This window comes from Panthera uncia (assembly GCF_023721935.1).
Source record: "Panthera uncia isolate 11264 chromosome A3 unlocalized genomic scaffold, Puncia_PCG_1.0 HiC_scaffold_11, whole genome shotgun sequence".
Lineage (NCBI taxonomy): Eukaryota > Metazoa > Chordata > Mammalia > Carnivora > Felidae > Panthera > Panthera uncia.
This window is the reverse complement of record NW_026057578.1, coordinates 28,058,829-28,072,217: the sequence shown is the minus strand read 5'-3', so window position 1 is coordinate 28,072,217 and position 13,389 is coordinate 28,058,829. Positions and strand designations below refer to the sequence as shown.

At 55.8% G+C, this 13,389-nt stretch overlaps 1 long non-coding RNA gene across 1 annotated transcript; it reads right to left on the bottom strand.

Annotated features, from left to right (window-relative positions):
- Positions 1 to 11,829: 11,829 nt before the first annotated feature.
- Positions 11,830 to 12,956, bottom strand: LOC125936756 (uncharacterized). Its single transcript, XR_007462114.1, has 2 exons — positions 12,673 to 12,956; positions 11,830 to 12,550 (listed from the first exon to the last, which is right to left on the bottom strand). It is a non-coding gene; the product is annotated as an uncharacterized LOC125936756 (long non-coding RNA).
- Between the last annotated feature and the right edge of the window lie 433 nt (positions 12,957 to 13,389).

The window sequence follows — 13,389 nt, the reverse complement described above, 5'->3', positions numbered from 1 at the left end:
AGAGGTTGGTTCCTCTATGAGGGTTTCGGGGGAGAGGTAGGGCCACCTGCTATAGGGATCAGCTTCTCCTGACGAGTCTGCTGTTGACCCCTGCCGACTGTGAGCAAACCAAAGAGTCGGGCTGGAAACTTGGCAGCTGGGGCCGCAGGAGCCGCCCGGAGCCTGCCACCCATCCCAGGCTGCCTGGGCCCAGGAGCCTGTCCCGCCACATCCCTAGATGGTCATTGGCGGCTGGCCACCCAGCGGGACCCGCTTCGCTTGTGCTTCTCTGGGCAGGGACTCCCTGACCAAGCTTTCGAGGTGCTGATTAGCCTTCACAGCAGCAACGATAACGATGATGATTCTCCCAACGTCAGCCGAGCCTTCAAAATGCACCTTGACTCTAAAACAGGCCAGGGCCTCCACTGCCATTACCTCCCACTCCGGGCGTCATAATTGCACCTGGGTGGTCACTGGGAGACTTCCCACTGGCCTCCTGCTTCACCTGGTTTCCGTCCCATCTGCTGTCCACACAACAGCCAGAGGGATCCCCTTAAAACCGAAGTTTTGTGGTGTCACTCCTCTGGTTAAAATCCTCCAAAGGCTCCCGTTTCATTCACAGTTGACGTCAAAGTCCTTACATGATCGGGCGCGGGGGTGGCTCAGTCGGTTGAGCATCCGACTTCTGCTCCGGTCATGATCTCACGGTTCGTGAGTCTGAGCCCCGCGTCGGGCTCTGCGCCGCCAGCTCAGGGCCTGGAGCCCGCTTCAGATTCCAGGTCTCCCTCTCTCTCTGCCCCTCCCCCACTTGCATTCTGTGTCTCTCTCTCTGTCTTAAAAACAAATACACAGGGGTGCCTGGGTGGCTCAGTCAGTTGAGCGGCCGACTTCGGCTCAGGTCATGATCTTGCGGTCCGTGAGTTCGAGCCCCGCGTCGGGCTCTGTGCTGACAGCTCAGAGCCTGGAGCCTGCTTCAGATTCTGTGTCTCCCTCTCTCTCTGACCCTCCCCCGTTCATGCTCTGTCTCTCTCTGTCTCAAAAATAAATAAACGTTAAAAAATATTTAAAAAAAAACCAAAACAAATACACATTTCAAAAAAATCCTTACATAACCATCCCCTGGTGGCCCTCACCTCTCACTTACCTCTCTGACCTTATTTCCCATCATTCTTGATCACTCAGCTCTGACCACCCTGGCCTTCTAGATTTCCCACTAATGCTGTGAGCACCCATGCCCCAGGACCTTTGCACCGGCTTCTGCTCTGCCGGGAATGCTTTTCTAGATAATCACACAATTCCTTCCATTACCTCCTTCGGGTCTTCCCTCAAATGTCACCTTCTTATTGAGGCCTCCCTGAGCACCCCTCTAAAACTGATCCCCACCTCTACTCCTGACCCCTACTAAATTTTTTTCTCCATAAGATAGAGCACCTCTATATAACCTACGTTTTACTTATTAGTCTGACTCTCTCCTGAGGTGTGTGTTCCATGAGGGCAGGAACTTTCGTCCTCTTGCGGACTCTTGAGATCCCAGTACCCAAAACACCGTCTGGTACGTCTTACCAGCGCAATACGTCTTTGTTAGGCGAGTGAAAGACGGATGTCATTGACCGTCCCATGTCTGGCCCTGGGCGTCAGCCATCTTAGCACGTCTAGGGAGCCCGCACTATGAATTCTGATGCGCGTTTTCACTTTATTCAGTTGCGAGAAGTTCTCGTGACCCATCACCAAGTTCACTTGCCTCTTTTCAGTTCAGTCTGCGGATAATCTCTTCGCAAGAATTCTTCCTCTCTTTCTAGCACTTTCTAGAACTCCCAGTCAGCTCTTTTGTTTTTCAGGGGTTCCTTCTCTCTTCCTAAACTCCTTGCCTGTTTGTGCATATTGCCCACCTTTTCTTTTCTTTTTTTTTAATTTTATTTTTTATTTCTTAAAATTTACAGCCAAGTTAGTTAGCATCTAGTGCCACCATGATTTCAGGAGTCGATTCCCCAGTGACCCTTACCCATTTAGCCCATCCCCCCTCCCACAACCCCTCCTGTAACCCTCAGTTTGTTCTCCAGATTTATGAGTCTCTTCTGTTTCGTCCCCCTCCCTGTTTTTATATTATTTTTGTTTCCCTTCCCTTATGTTCATCTGTTTTGTCTCTTAAAGTCCTCACGAGTTAAGTCACATGATTTTTGTCTTTCTCCGACTAATTTCATTTAGCATAATACCCTCCAGTTCCATCCACGTAGTTGCAAATGGCAAGATTTCATTCTTTTTGATTGCTGAGTAATACTCCATTGTATATATACACCACATCTTCTTTATCCATTCATCCATCGATGGACATTTGGGCTCTTTCCATCCTTTGTCTATTGTGGATCTTGCTGCTATAAACATGGGGGTGCATGTGTCCCTTCGAAACAGCACATCTGGATCCTATGGATAAATGCCTAGTAGTGCGATTGCTGGGTCGTAGGGTAGTTCTATTTTGAGTTTTTTGAGGAAACTCCACACTGTTGTCCAGAGTGGCTGCACCAGCTTGCATTCCCACCACCCTTTCTTTTAATTGTTTTTTTCTAATAGTTATTTTAAAGTCCTCATTTGCTAGTAGATGATCATTTATTGAGGACTGTGTGTCAGGCATCGGGCTAATGACTTTTATCTCTTCGACACGTTGATTCAGATGAGAAATTTGAGGTTTGACAGTAGGAGGTGATCTGCCCCAGGTCCCCTGGCCAGGACGTTACGGGCACTGGAGTTCCAACCCCAAACTGGCTGTAGAATTTTTGTTTTATCCAACCCTGTTAGCCCGACTTCAGTCAGGAGCTCCCAGAGACCTGGACTCAGCTCACCAATTTATCCACAAAGAAGGATCCAGGTGGCCGGTCCCCATGGCACCTCGGTGTGGCCAGGTCTCTGAAGAGTGGAGCCGGCTTGGATTCTAGCCCCTCTGTTCGGCCCTGCAGACCCCCACCATCTGGCCCCATCCACCTTTCCCTCCCATCCCCAAGGCTTCCCAGCAGGGTGCCAAGCTGGTCCCCTCTTCCGCCAGGATCACCACCAGCTTTTCTCAGCCTCCTCACCCCTCCCTAAACCTCCTTCTCTGTCTCTCTCATTCACTGATTCACTCGCTTAACATGTATTTCACTCAGTGTAATTAACTCCGTAAAAGAGACAGGGTAGAGAATGGCAGCTTCTGGAGCCCGACAAGCAGGTCTGAATTCTGGTCTTTTACTTACCTGCTGCGTGATTTAAATTAGCACTTCATCCCTCCTGTCTCGCTTTCCTCATCTGTAAAGTGGGAACGACGCGAGGACCTGTCCCCGAAACCTGCTGTGAGGGTTCAACCAGTCAGCCTAGGTATGAGTATAGACCAGGGCCTGGCACTCAGCCAGCTCTGGGCGTCAAAGATTGAACGCCGTGACACGGGGACTCAGAAGTGACTCAGACATGGCCCTACCCTCTGACGTCTCTCAATCCCGGGAGCGTCAGGCATGTAAACCCAAGCCTCGGGATCAGGGCTCGAGATGGTTCCAGCGCAAGCCGTGGCAGCCCTGGGAGGGGCCCCTCCTTTGCCCGCCTTTCTGGCCGCTCGGCCACTCGGACGGACAGACCGAGTCACTGGGCTGTGAAAAGTCCAGCTGGCCAGGCCATGGAGGAAGCCCCCTCCTGCCAGGCCTTCCCCCGGCTGCCACCCCAGCCATCACATTTGCTGTCGGAGGCCAGAGAGGAGACTAAGCCCTGCAAACGCACGGCTGAGACTGAGGCTGTGCCCGCAGACAGACACACGGACGGGAAGCACGTTCCGACCAACAGACGTCTGCAGACCCAACGTAATGACAGCTGACGCATTGCTCTTAGCGTGATCACGGGGGCAAGACGAGGCTTCCCACACGCACTCACCCCCCGATGTGGGGGGCTAAGCAACCCCCCACTTAACTCCAGACCCCCGCCCAGGCTGCGTGACAGGTGTGCTCAGACGTGCCCTCAGAGCACACGCATTGTATGCACCTGTGCCCGGCTCCCCACCCCACCCCCGCCCCACCCCGTCGACACACGCAGATGTGGAAACATCACACGGGTTCTTGCAGAAACCAGCCTCCCCTTCCGCCGACTCTGCACAGGCTCCTCCCCTCTTTCCTCTGGAACAACAGCCCCAGGAGGGTGGGCTACACCCGCGTGGTGACCTGGGGTGCCGGGACTGGCTCTCAACCCCTTCCACTTTCCTCCCCAGACTGTCAGGCCCTCTGTTGGTAAGAACCCCAACTTTACAGTCAAGCCCGGCATAGTACTTTCGGCTGCCCTCCTCCTTGTGAGGCAAGTGACTTCACTCGGCTGAGCCTCCCCTACCTAGAGCACGCCCCCAGCCACAGTGGCCTCCTCCCTCGTGCTGCGTGCAGCACCCCAGGGACGCTCCTGCCTCAGGGCCTTTGCACTTGCCTTTGCCGGCACGGCTCCACATGGCTCTCTTCTGCACTCACCTCCTTCAGGCCTTTGTTTATATGTCACCGTCCCAGTGAGGGTCCTGGTGACCTCCCTACTTCAATTGCTACCCCTCCTCCCCATACCTCCCCTGCCCCGCCGGCCCGCCCTGTCACTCTCTTACATTTATACGTAGCATTAGTCTCCCACGGACAAGTTCTATTTACCAGTTTATTGCTTGTCTCGCCCCCTAAAGTGTAAGCCCCATGAAGGCGGGATTGTTTCTTCACTCTGGTGTCTCTGAGCCCAGAACAGTGCCTGGCATGGAGAATGAGATTCACTCTCAAATAGGGAATAGGTAGCCATACCTCCCCCCGCCCCCCAACTACAGGTGGTTGGCAGGGTAGGTGAGAGAATCACACGGGGATACTTACCACAACCTCAGACCTCTTTTTAAAAAAAATCATATAGGTGGGAGCGCAGGGGTGGCTCAGTCGGTTGAGTGACCGACTTCGGCTCAGGTCATGATCTCGCGGTTGGTGAGTTCGAGCCCCGCATCGGGCTCTGGGCTGACGGCTCGGGGCCTGGAGCCTGCTTCCGATTCTGTGTCTCCCTCTCTCTCTGCCCCTCCCCTGCTCATGCGCTGTCTCTCTCCGTCTCAGAAATAAATAAACATTAAAAAAATAAATAAAAAAAATCACACAGATGCCACAGGACGGACCCTGTTCTCCACTGGAAGTCTCAGGCAGTACCTGGGGGTCCTGAGTAAACCACGAAAGATCCATGGCCCGCAGCCCCTTCCGCCCACTCCCCTTGGCTCACCGTTGTACATGTGGTGGGTATCCTTCCAGGCCTTTCTGGTATATTCACATCCGCACAGATATAACAAATACTGTACATCAGCGGGGTCCTCTTTCCTTCCTTCAAAAACAGTTTCGTGAGCACCTACTACGTACCAGGTATTGTTTGAGGGCATATAAAAGTGAGATTCTGCCTTCCGGAGTTGACATTCTAGTAAAGGAGACAGCAGGTAAGTGTACAGGATTGCTTCGGGTGGTGATAGATGTTACGACGAAGAGACACAAGTCCAGGTAAAGGGGGGAAAGAATGATAGGAGGCGGGGTTGGGGGCCATGAGTCCATGTGGTCGGGGAGCCCTGAGGAGCGGTCGTCTGACCTGAGAGTTGATGGACGAGGAGGAGGCAGCCATGTAGAAATCGGGGGCAGAGCCTTCCCGGCAGAAGGGACGGCGGTGCCAAGGCCCTGAGGCTGCCATGAAATCAGTGGGTTGGAAAAAGAGCAAAGTGGCCAATGGGGCTAGAGCGGAGTGAGAGGGGGCGGGGGGTGTGGTCAGAGAGGTTGGGGTGCAGAGCCCAGGGGAGGGGGCGCCGTGGGGGCCGCAGTGAGCAGGAGGTGTGATGAGAGCTGCAGGAAGGCGCCCAGTAGAAGAAGAAAGGCTTGGGGTCTTCCTACGGGGAGGTGCGTGCGTGGGAGCATGCGCCCGCGGGCTTTGGTTGGGATAAAATTAGCACGACGTGAAATTGGTCATCTTAACCATTTGCAAGCGTAAGGTCGGTGGCATTACGTATCAGTGTTGGGCCACCACCGCCGCCATCGGTTTCCGGAACTTTCCTCTTGAAAACCCAAAACTCGGTCCCCTAGAAACGCTAACGGCCCATTTCACCCCTCTCCCGGCCCCTGCCAGCCACCTTTCTGCTCCCCGTCTCTCTGGGTTGACTCCTCAGGGTGCCTCATGTAAGTGGAATCGTGCAGCGTTTGTCTTTTTGTGACTGGCTCATTTCACGGAGCCTGACGTCCTCAAGCGCCCTCCATGCTGTGGCCTGTGTTGGGACGTCCTTCCTTTTAAAGGCTGAATAATACTCCCTTGGGCGTGTACCCCACATTTTCTCTAGTCGTTCGTCCATCTGTGGGCACTCGGGGTTGCTTCCGCCTCCTGGCTGTTGTGACTAACACTGCTGTGAACGTGGGGTGCAAATGTCTGTTCGAGTCCCCGCTCTCGGTTCTTTCGGGTTTATCCCCAGACGTGGCATATTGCTGGATCCTGTGGTCATTCTCTCACCTAGCATTCGACGAAGGGCATCCCGGGGCTTTGGGGGAGAGGGACCCCGGGGAAGGGCAGAGGCAGGGAGATCTGCAGGCTACTGTCCTCAGACCCATCTACACCGGAGGTCTACCTGTCCCCTTCACAATTCGGGGCACTTTGACTTTCATGCTTTCGCCTACCTCACCCCAGCCCTGGGAGTCAGGGGGACAAGGCTTCTGATCCCCTTTGAATGAATAAGGATGAGGTTCAGGGCAGGGGGGCGCTCCTCAGTCGGCTGCCTGAACCCCAGCCTGCCTTGGAGGTGACTGGGATGTGGGGCTGGACCACGTCACTGCGTATCTCCCTCCGGTTCCCCACTCCTGCCAAGCAGGGCTGGGCAGCTGGACAGCTCACGGCCGGAGAGGTTCTGCTTATCTGTGCCAAGACACTGATGGGCCTAAAATCCAACCCGGGGCATCCCGCGGCCCGGAAAGCAACCGGAGGCAGCGTCCTAATTAACTGCCTGCCGCCTAGGAAATCCATTCTGTCACCTGAAGCTGAGGGGGCTCACCTCCGGGGACCACAGGCTGCCCCGCACCAAGGCTGGGGTGTCTCTGAACAGGTTTAGGAGCCCTGAAACCGTGCACCCCTCTTCTGTGTCTTCTGAGGCCCCGTGACACCAGTCTGAGGGCACACCCCCAGCCACAGGCCACCGTAAGACATCTGCTGAGGAAAATGAACGACGGAAACCAGGATTCACTGAGTCCTGTACACATGCCCAACCCCGTCCTGATATCCCAGGGATGAGGGTATAGTCGGGCTACCAGCAGAAGCTCCAGGGCGGGGGCGGGGGGCGGGGGGGGGGGAACCTGCCCCAAGGCACACTGGGAGAAAGTGCTGGAGGCAGGCAGGCCGACCTGACTCTCAAGCTCTGTTTGCCTCTGTCCCGCCCACCTCCCCTTTGCACGCGAGGGCAGCAGGAGTTGTGACAGGAGCCACGGGAAGAAGTCCCTTCCAACCTGGCCCAGGGTCTGTCCTGCGTGAGGGCACAATTTCAGTGGCTTCCCTTCCAAGGGACAGTTTGTCCCTCCTCCCCTCTGTCTTTTTTTTTTTTTTTTCTTCACTTTTTGGCCGATGAAAGTTTAGGGAATAAAAGGAGGAAATTCTGCTTCCTTGGCCCAGGTCTCCCCGGGGCCAATGGGGACAGGGACCAGGCCTGACCTGGAGCTCTTGCCTTCCCCCACTGGCTCCCCTCCCCCCTATAAACATCCATGTCCCTCCTCTCCCTCCCTCCTCTCCCTCTTCCCTTCCTTCCCTCTCTCCTTCCCTCTCCTCTTTTTGCCCTGTCTTACTTCACCACAGTCACATAAACCTCCTCGCTCTCCTCCACACGGGGATCATCCCAGGTATGATCTTTGCCTCAGGGCCTTTGCACAGGCTCTTCCCTCTGCCTGGAGCTCTCTAACCCCTGATTTCACTCTGGCACCTCCTTAAGATCTTTGCCCAAATGTCACCTTCTCAGTGAGGCCTTTCTGCCCCTCCCTGGCCTCCCCACCCCTCCCTTCCCTGCTTTGTTTTCCTCCACAGCACACAGAGCCATTCTTTACCTGTTGATCTTTTGGTTACAATACAATTCGTTTACTCGGTTACCTGGTTACCTTTGTCTAGATCGTATACCCGGGAGGGCAGGGATTTCTGTTGTCGTGGGCTGCTGTGCCTCCAGTGCCTGTAACGGTGTGCTTGGTGCGGTGTAGGAGCTCAACAAAAATGCCCTGAAGGCACAAGTTCACGGCCGTCTCTCTCCACCACCATGGCCAGTATCCGATGACAGCCCACAGTCGCCTCTCCCCTGGATGCTGCCACCGCCTTCATTCTGGTCTTCTTATGTCCAGTGTTACCTACCCCATGCAGACACTTTCCTCCCAGCAGCCAAGGTGAACTTACTAAGATGTAATTCTGACCAGCTCGTCTCCTGATGGAAACCCTTGAGTGGGTCCCGTCTCACGCGTCATGAAACCCACAGCCCATAACGTGGCCTGAGAGGGTCCTAGCTGATCTGGCCCCCAGTTGCCCTCAGACTCCTCGTTTGCCCCTCACCCTCCCCTGCAGTGTCCTACTTGGGGCTCCAGGAATGCCCTGCTCTGACCTCAAGTCCTTTGCACCCACTGCTCCTGCTGACTGGAAGGTCCTTCTCTCCATCCTTCCACGTCCAGCCCCATCCCATCCAACTCAGGCGACTATTGCCTCCCCGGAGAAGCCTTCCCTGACCACCCTGATCTCTCTCTCGACTGACTCACTCTCCTTGGCCGAGTCTCACCATTCAAAACTGTTTGGTTTATGCCTTTGTTATCTCCCCAACTAGATCGCAAGCTCCTTGAGAGCAGACTCTTGTTAGCTTGCTTCTCAGAAGAGCTATCTGGCACATGGAAGGTGCCCGGCACATATTGGTAGAGTCGATAAAGGCCTCTAAGTTCGTGTAGGCATTTTTCTCATCACCTCTCCCCTGTCCTCATGAGCTGGGGATTATGAGGCCCATTTGACAGAAGACAAGACTGAGGTTCAGAGAGGTCAGGCAATGGACCTAGGTCACGCAGCTGGTGAGGGATGCATGTCTGTCTGTCCTTTTGTATATGTGTCTCTGGGTGCTCAGGTGCCCTCTGTGTGCTTCTCTGGACACCCGAGCACCCCTCTGGATTTCTGCCTCTTTCCCAGTGGCTGCCGTGTGCATATCTCTCTTCGTGTGCGTGTGTGAGTGTCACGACTTTCAGAGTGGTTGTCCTTGTGTCTCTGTGGGTCCCTTAGCATGTGGGTCTACCCCCTCCAGCCCTGTTGGCTCTCCATGCCTCTGCTCAGTGGCCCCGTCTCATTTCCCAGGCAACCCCAGTCCCCTCCAGGACTTCAGGGGCCCCACGATCTCCCAGCTGCAAGATTCCTGAGCTCCTCGGCACCCAGGAGCCGGAGCAGAGCAGAGGAACCGGCAGGCACCGTGCACCCCCGGGGTCCCATAGACCCCAACCTTTGGATCCCCACCACCCCCCCAGGAGCAGCTCCCGACTTAAAATTGCCAATCCCAGATGGAGCTGCCTGGAGTCCGCACCAAGCTGGTTCCCATGGCAACGTGGAAGCCGCCAGGCCGTGCTCATAAAACAGGTCATAAAGCAGACAGATGGAGGAGAAGTGGGGGCTGCAGGGCTGAGAGATGGGCCCCTTCTTTCAGAAGCCTCCCCGTCCACGGGCCCAGAACTGTCTCTGCTCCCCACCTTGTGCCCCTGGGGAGAGCTCCCGTGTCTCCTGAGCCTCGGTTTTCTTCTCCATGAATGGGAGTGAATCTGTCCCATAGATCTGCCTCCGGGTACCATGTTGCCTGGGTTCAAGAAGGCTCTGGTGAGAGTCCCAGGAGGACTAGAGCCCAGGATTCAGCTCTCTGAGCCTCAGTTTCCCCATCAGTGTAACAGAGACCTGAGGGGACACACGGTAGTGAGGGAAAGAAGTGGCTCTGATAGAGTATTGTGCCTGCACCCAGCTCTCCCTGCAAGCTGTGTGACCTTGGGCAAGCGGCATGTCTCTGAGCCAAACTTGTTCACCTTTCAAAGGGAGACCAGAAAGTCATAGGGTTTTTGCAAGAATTCAATCCAAGGTTGTAAGACATTTAGCACGGTGCTTGGTCCAAAGCCCGGCTGGGGCTATTAGTAATAATAACAGCTAATAGTAAAACAGGGGTGTTCTGTGCCAGGCGCTTGTCTAAATGCGTTGCACGTAACAATTGACTTCATCCTCCCAAGTTACAGTTATTCCCATTTTCCGGATGAGGGCACCAAGGCCCAAGAGTCTAAGCCAACCGCTGCAAGTGGGGCAGCCCCCGGAGGAGAAGCTCCAGTTTAGATCCGGACTTCAGGCACTCTGGGCCCCAACTTTGTACTGCCTCTCGCCCCGGGGCTCCTCCCACCCCTCCCTGTGGCACCAGTGAAGAGGGAGGGAGGGCAGCGTGGGACTGCCCTGGTGTGCGCCACGCTGAGGGATCCGTGGGCGCGGGGCCTGGTCCTCCGGAAGGACCGAGGGAGGCCAGCCGCAAGGATCGTGGGGACTGTCCCCTTCCACGCCCCGTACTTGCATTCCTCAGATGGAGAACTGGCGGCCCAGAAAGGGCTAGCGACTCGTGCGAAGTCACACAGCAAGGCAGCAGCTGCTAGGGCTCTAACTCAAGCCCTCTTTCCCTGAAGCCAAGTACACTATCGACAAGTCCTCCTGCTGCCCAAATACCTTGGGCCACTGAGCCAAACTGAGGAGGGAACAAAACAATAGCAATAATTTTGCGCTACTAATCCCCACGGGCTGTGTGCCTAGGAGATACCGGGTGCAGGGCTGTGCCCTTTACACGTAGAAGGTAAAGCCCCAGAAGGTAGAAGGTGCACAATTATTCTCATCATTCCCATTTTAAAGATGAGAAGACTGAGGATCAGAGAGGTAGTGGGATTTGCCCCGGGGTCACAGGGCTGGACAGCTGGAGAGCAGAGATGGGGTCTCCGACCTGCCGATCCCGGAGCCGTGCACCAGAACCCAGATCCCCAGTCCTGGAAGCTTTCTGCCGTGTCACCCTTGGGGGTGCCCACGGAGGTGGCCTTGCACTGGCCGCAGCCAGGGCCCTGGGCGGACTCAATGCCAGCGGGAGCAGGTTGGGCAACCGGCATTTCCCATTAGGTTTTTTTTTTAAAAAAACAATTCACTTATTTATTCAATCATCCACTCGACAAACATTTACCAAGAGCCTGTTCTGTGCAGGCAATATTACAGGCGTCATAGACACAGCAGTGAAAACAGGCGGGTCCTGGCCCCACGGACCTCGCGTCCGAGTGGGAAGAGGCAGACAATAAACAGAGAAACAATAAAGATGTGTGTCAGGTGGTGGTAAGTGCTATGGAGGGGAAAAAAAAGGGCGGGAGGAGGGGACAGCACACAATGGCGTCAGAGAGGCCTTCTCTCAGGTGGTGACATTTGGACAGGATCTAGAGGTGAGGGCACGAGAGCCGTGCGGGGACACCCAGAGAAGGGTGTACGGCCGAGGAAAGGGCTGGAGTCAAGACCCCGGGGTGGGAGCGAGTCTGGCAGGTCGGAGGGGCTGCTGCAGAGCCAGGGAGGGGAGGGTGTTGGGGGGGTGTCGGAGTGGGGTGGGGGGGCCGGAGGGGGATCGGGCCTGGCCGACAGCAGAGTGAGATGGGAATCGTCGGAGGTTCTGAGCAGAGGAGTAGAATAATCTGATTTCATTTTTAAGAGGCTCCTCTGGCTGCAGGGGTGAGGAGGTGCTGCAGGGGCGAGGGCAGAGGTGGCTGGAAAGTTATTACAGCAAGTGCAGGACGGAGGAGGCTGGTGCCGCGGGAGTGGAGGAGGCGGTGAGCAAGGGGCACCCTTAGACACGTGTTTTTTAATTGAAGTCTCGTCGACACACAATATTATGTGAGTTTCAGGTGTATGCGTCCTGATCCGACATTTATACACGTTACGAACCGCTCACCGTAAGACCACTTACCATCTGTCACCGCACGGCATTATGACACTATCATGGACTAGATTCCTTACGCTGCGCTTTACGTCCCCGTGATGTATTTATTTTATAACAAGAAGTTTTTAACCTCCTAATGAGAACTAAAGGTTCCGCCGCGGGCTTGGGTTTGGAGAACCCTGATCCGGGAGGACTCTGGGCCTTTTGTCTGCAGGAAGAATGCAGTTGCCAGTCACGGAGGCGGGGAAGGCTGCAAGCAACGCGGGGTTGTGCTGGGGCTTTGCGCACCTCCATCGGTTTCAGCCTCTCTCTATCCCAGTGATCGTCACACTTGAGCAAGCATCAGTCACTTGGGAGATGTGTGAAAACCCAGAGTGCTGGGCCCCACGGCCAGGGGTGTCTGTTCAGCGGGTGCGGGGCAAGGCCCAAGACTTAGAAGTGCGCACCAGTTCCCCGTGGGTGCTGATGCTCCTGATGCCAGGATTTCATCATGAGAACCACACGAGGGTTACAGCCAAGGAAACAGGCTCAGAGACCTGCCAAGTTCACATGGCTGGAAGGTGACCGGTCATCAAGCCCGCAATTGGGCCAAGACCTCTGGGGTCCTTGGCTGGCTTCCGGTCCCTGATGGGGAGAGAAGGGAGCTCCTGGGAGTCTACCCCCAAGACCCTCTTCACGCCCTCCCCACCCCAAGACCTAGCCTCCCCCCCACCCCACCTAAGACCTAGCTTCCCTGCCTGACACACATTCAATGTTGCATCCTAAGGAAAGGACCCGGCGATCCTCTGGTCTCACGGTTGTTGACCTCACAGGTGCCATGACAACGCGGGGGAGCAAGGCTGGGGCGCCGTGTCTGTCTTTTCCAGTTTCTTCACTCCCTGCACTTGAACCCTCCTGGCTTAGCTGAGCCCAGCACCCACGAGGAAGTCCAGCGAGGTTCGCTGCGAAACACGGCGTCGCCGGCCCTCCCCTTCCGTACCGTCTGCCACGTTCGCTGGCCACAGTCGTTAGGCGCGCGGCCCAGCGTCGGCGTCCGCCTCTCCTCGTGCAGGGCACGCGGAGGGATCGCGCTTTCCTGCCCCTGGAGTTGGGCGTGGCTGTGGGGCTTGAATTAGCCAGACATCCGCGGCGCGTGGAAGGGAAGCATGCGTCTTCCCAGTGGAAGCCTTGAGAGCGGTGACTACCTCTCATCCCCACCCCTGCCGGGGAGACTGGCCAGCTTGGGTGCCTGACCGAGGACAACACGGAGGAGAGGCGCCGCCAGCTAGAGATGGACGTGCCACAGGGTAAGAAACGAACCTTTGTGTTTTCCAGCCAGGCGTTGGCAACCTTCTCGGCCAGATAATGAGTACTTAAGCTCCTCACAGCCACTCGACGCTGCCACTGGAGCCGCGGACAACGGGGGCGCGAACGAGTGCTTGTCGCTCTGCTCTGTCGAAACTGTGTCTCCAAAATCAAGTGGC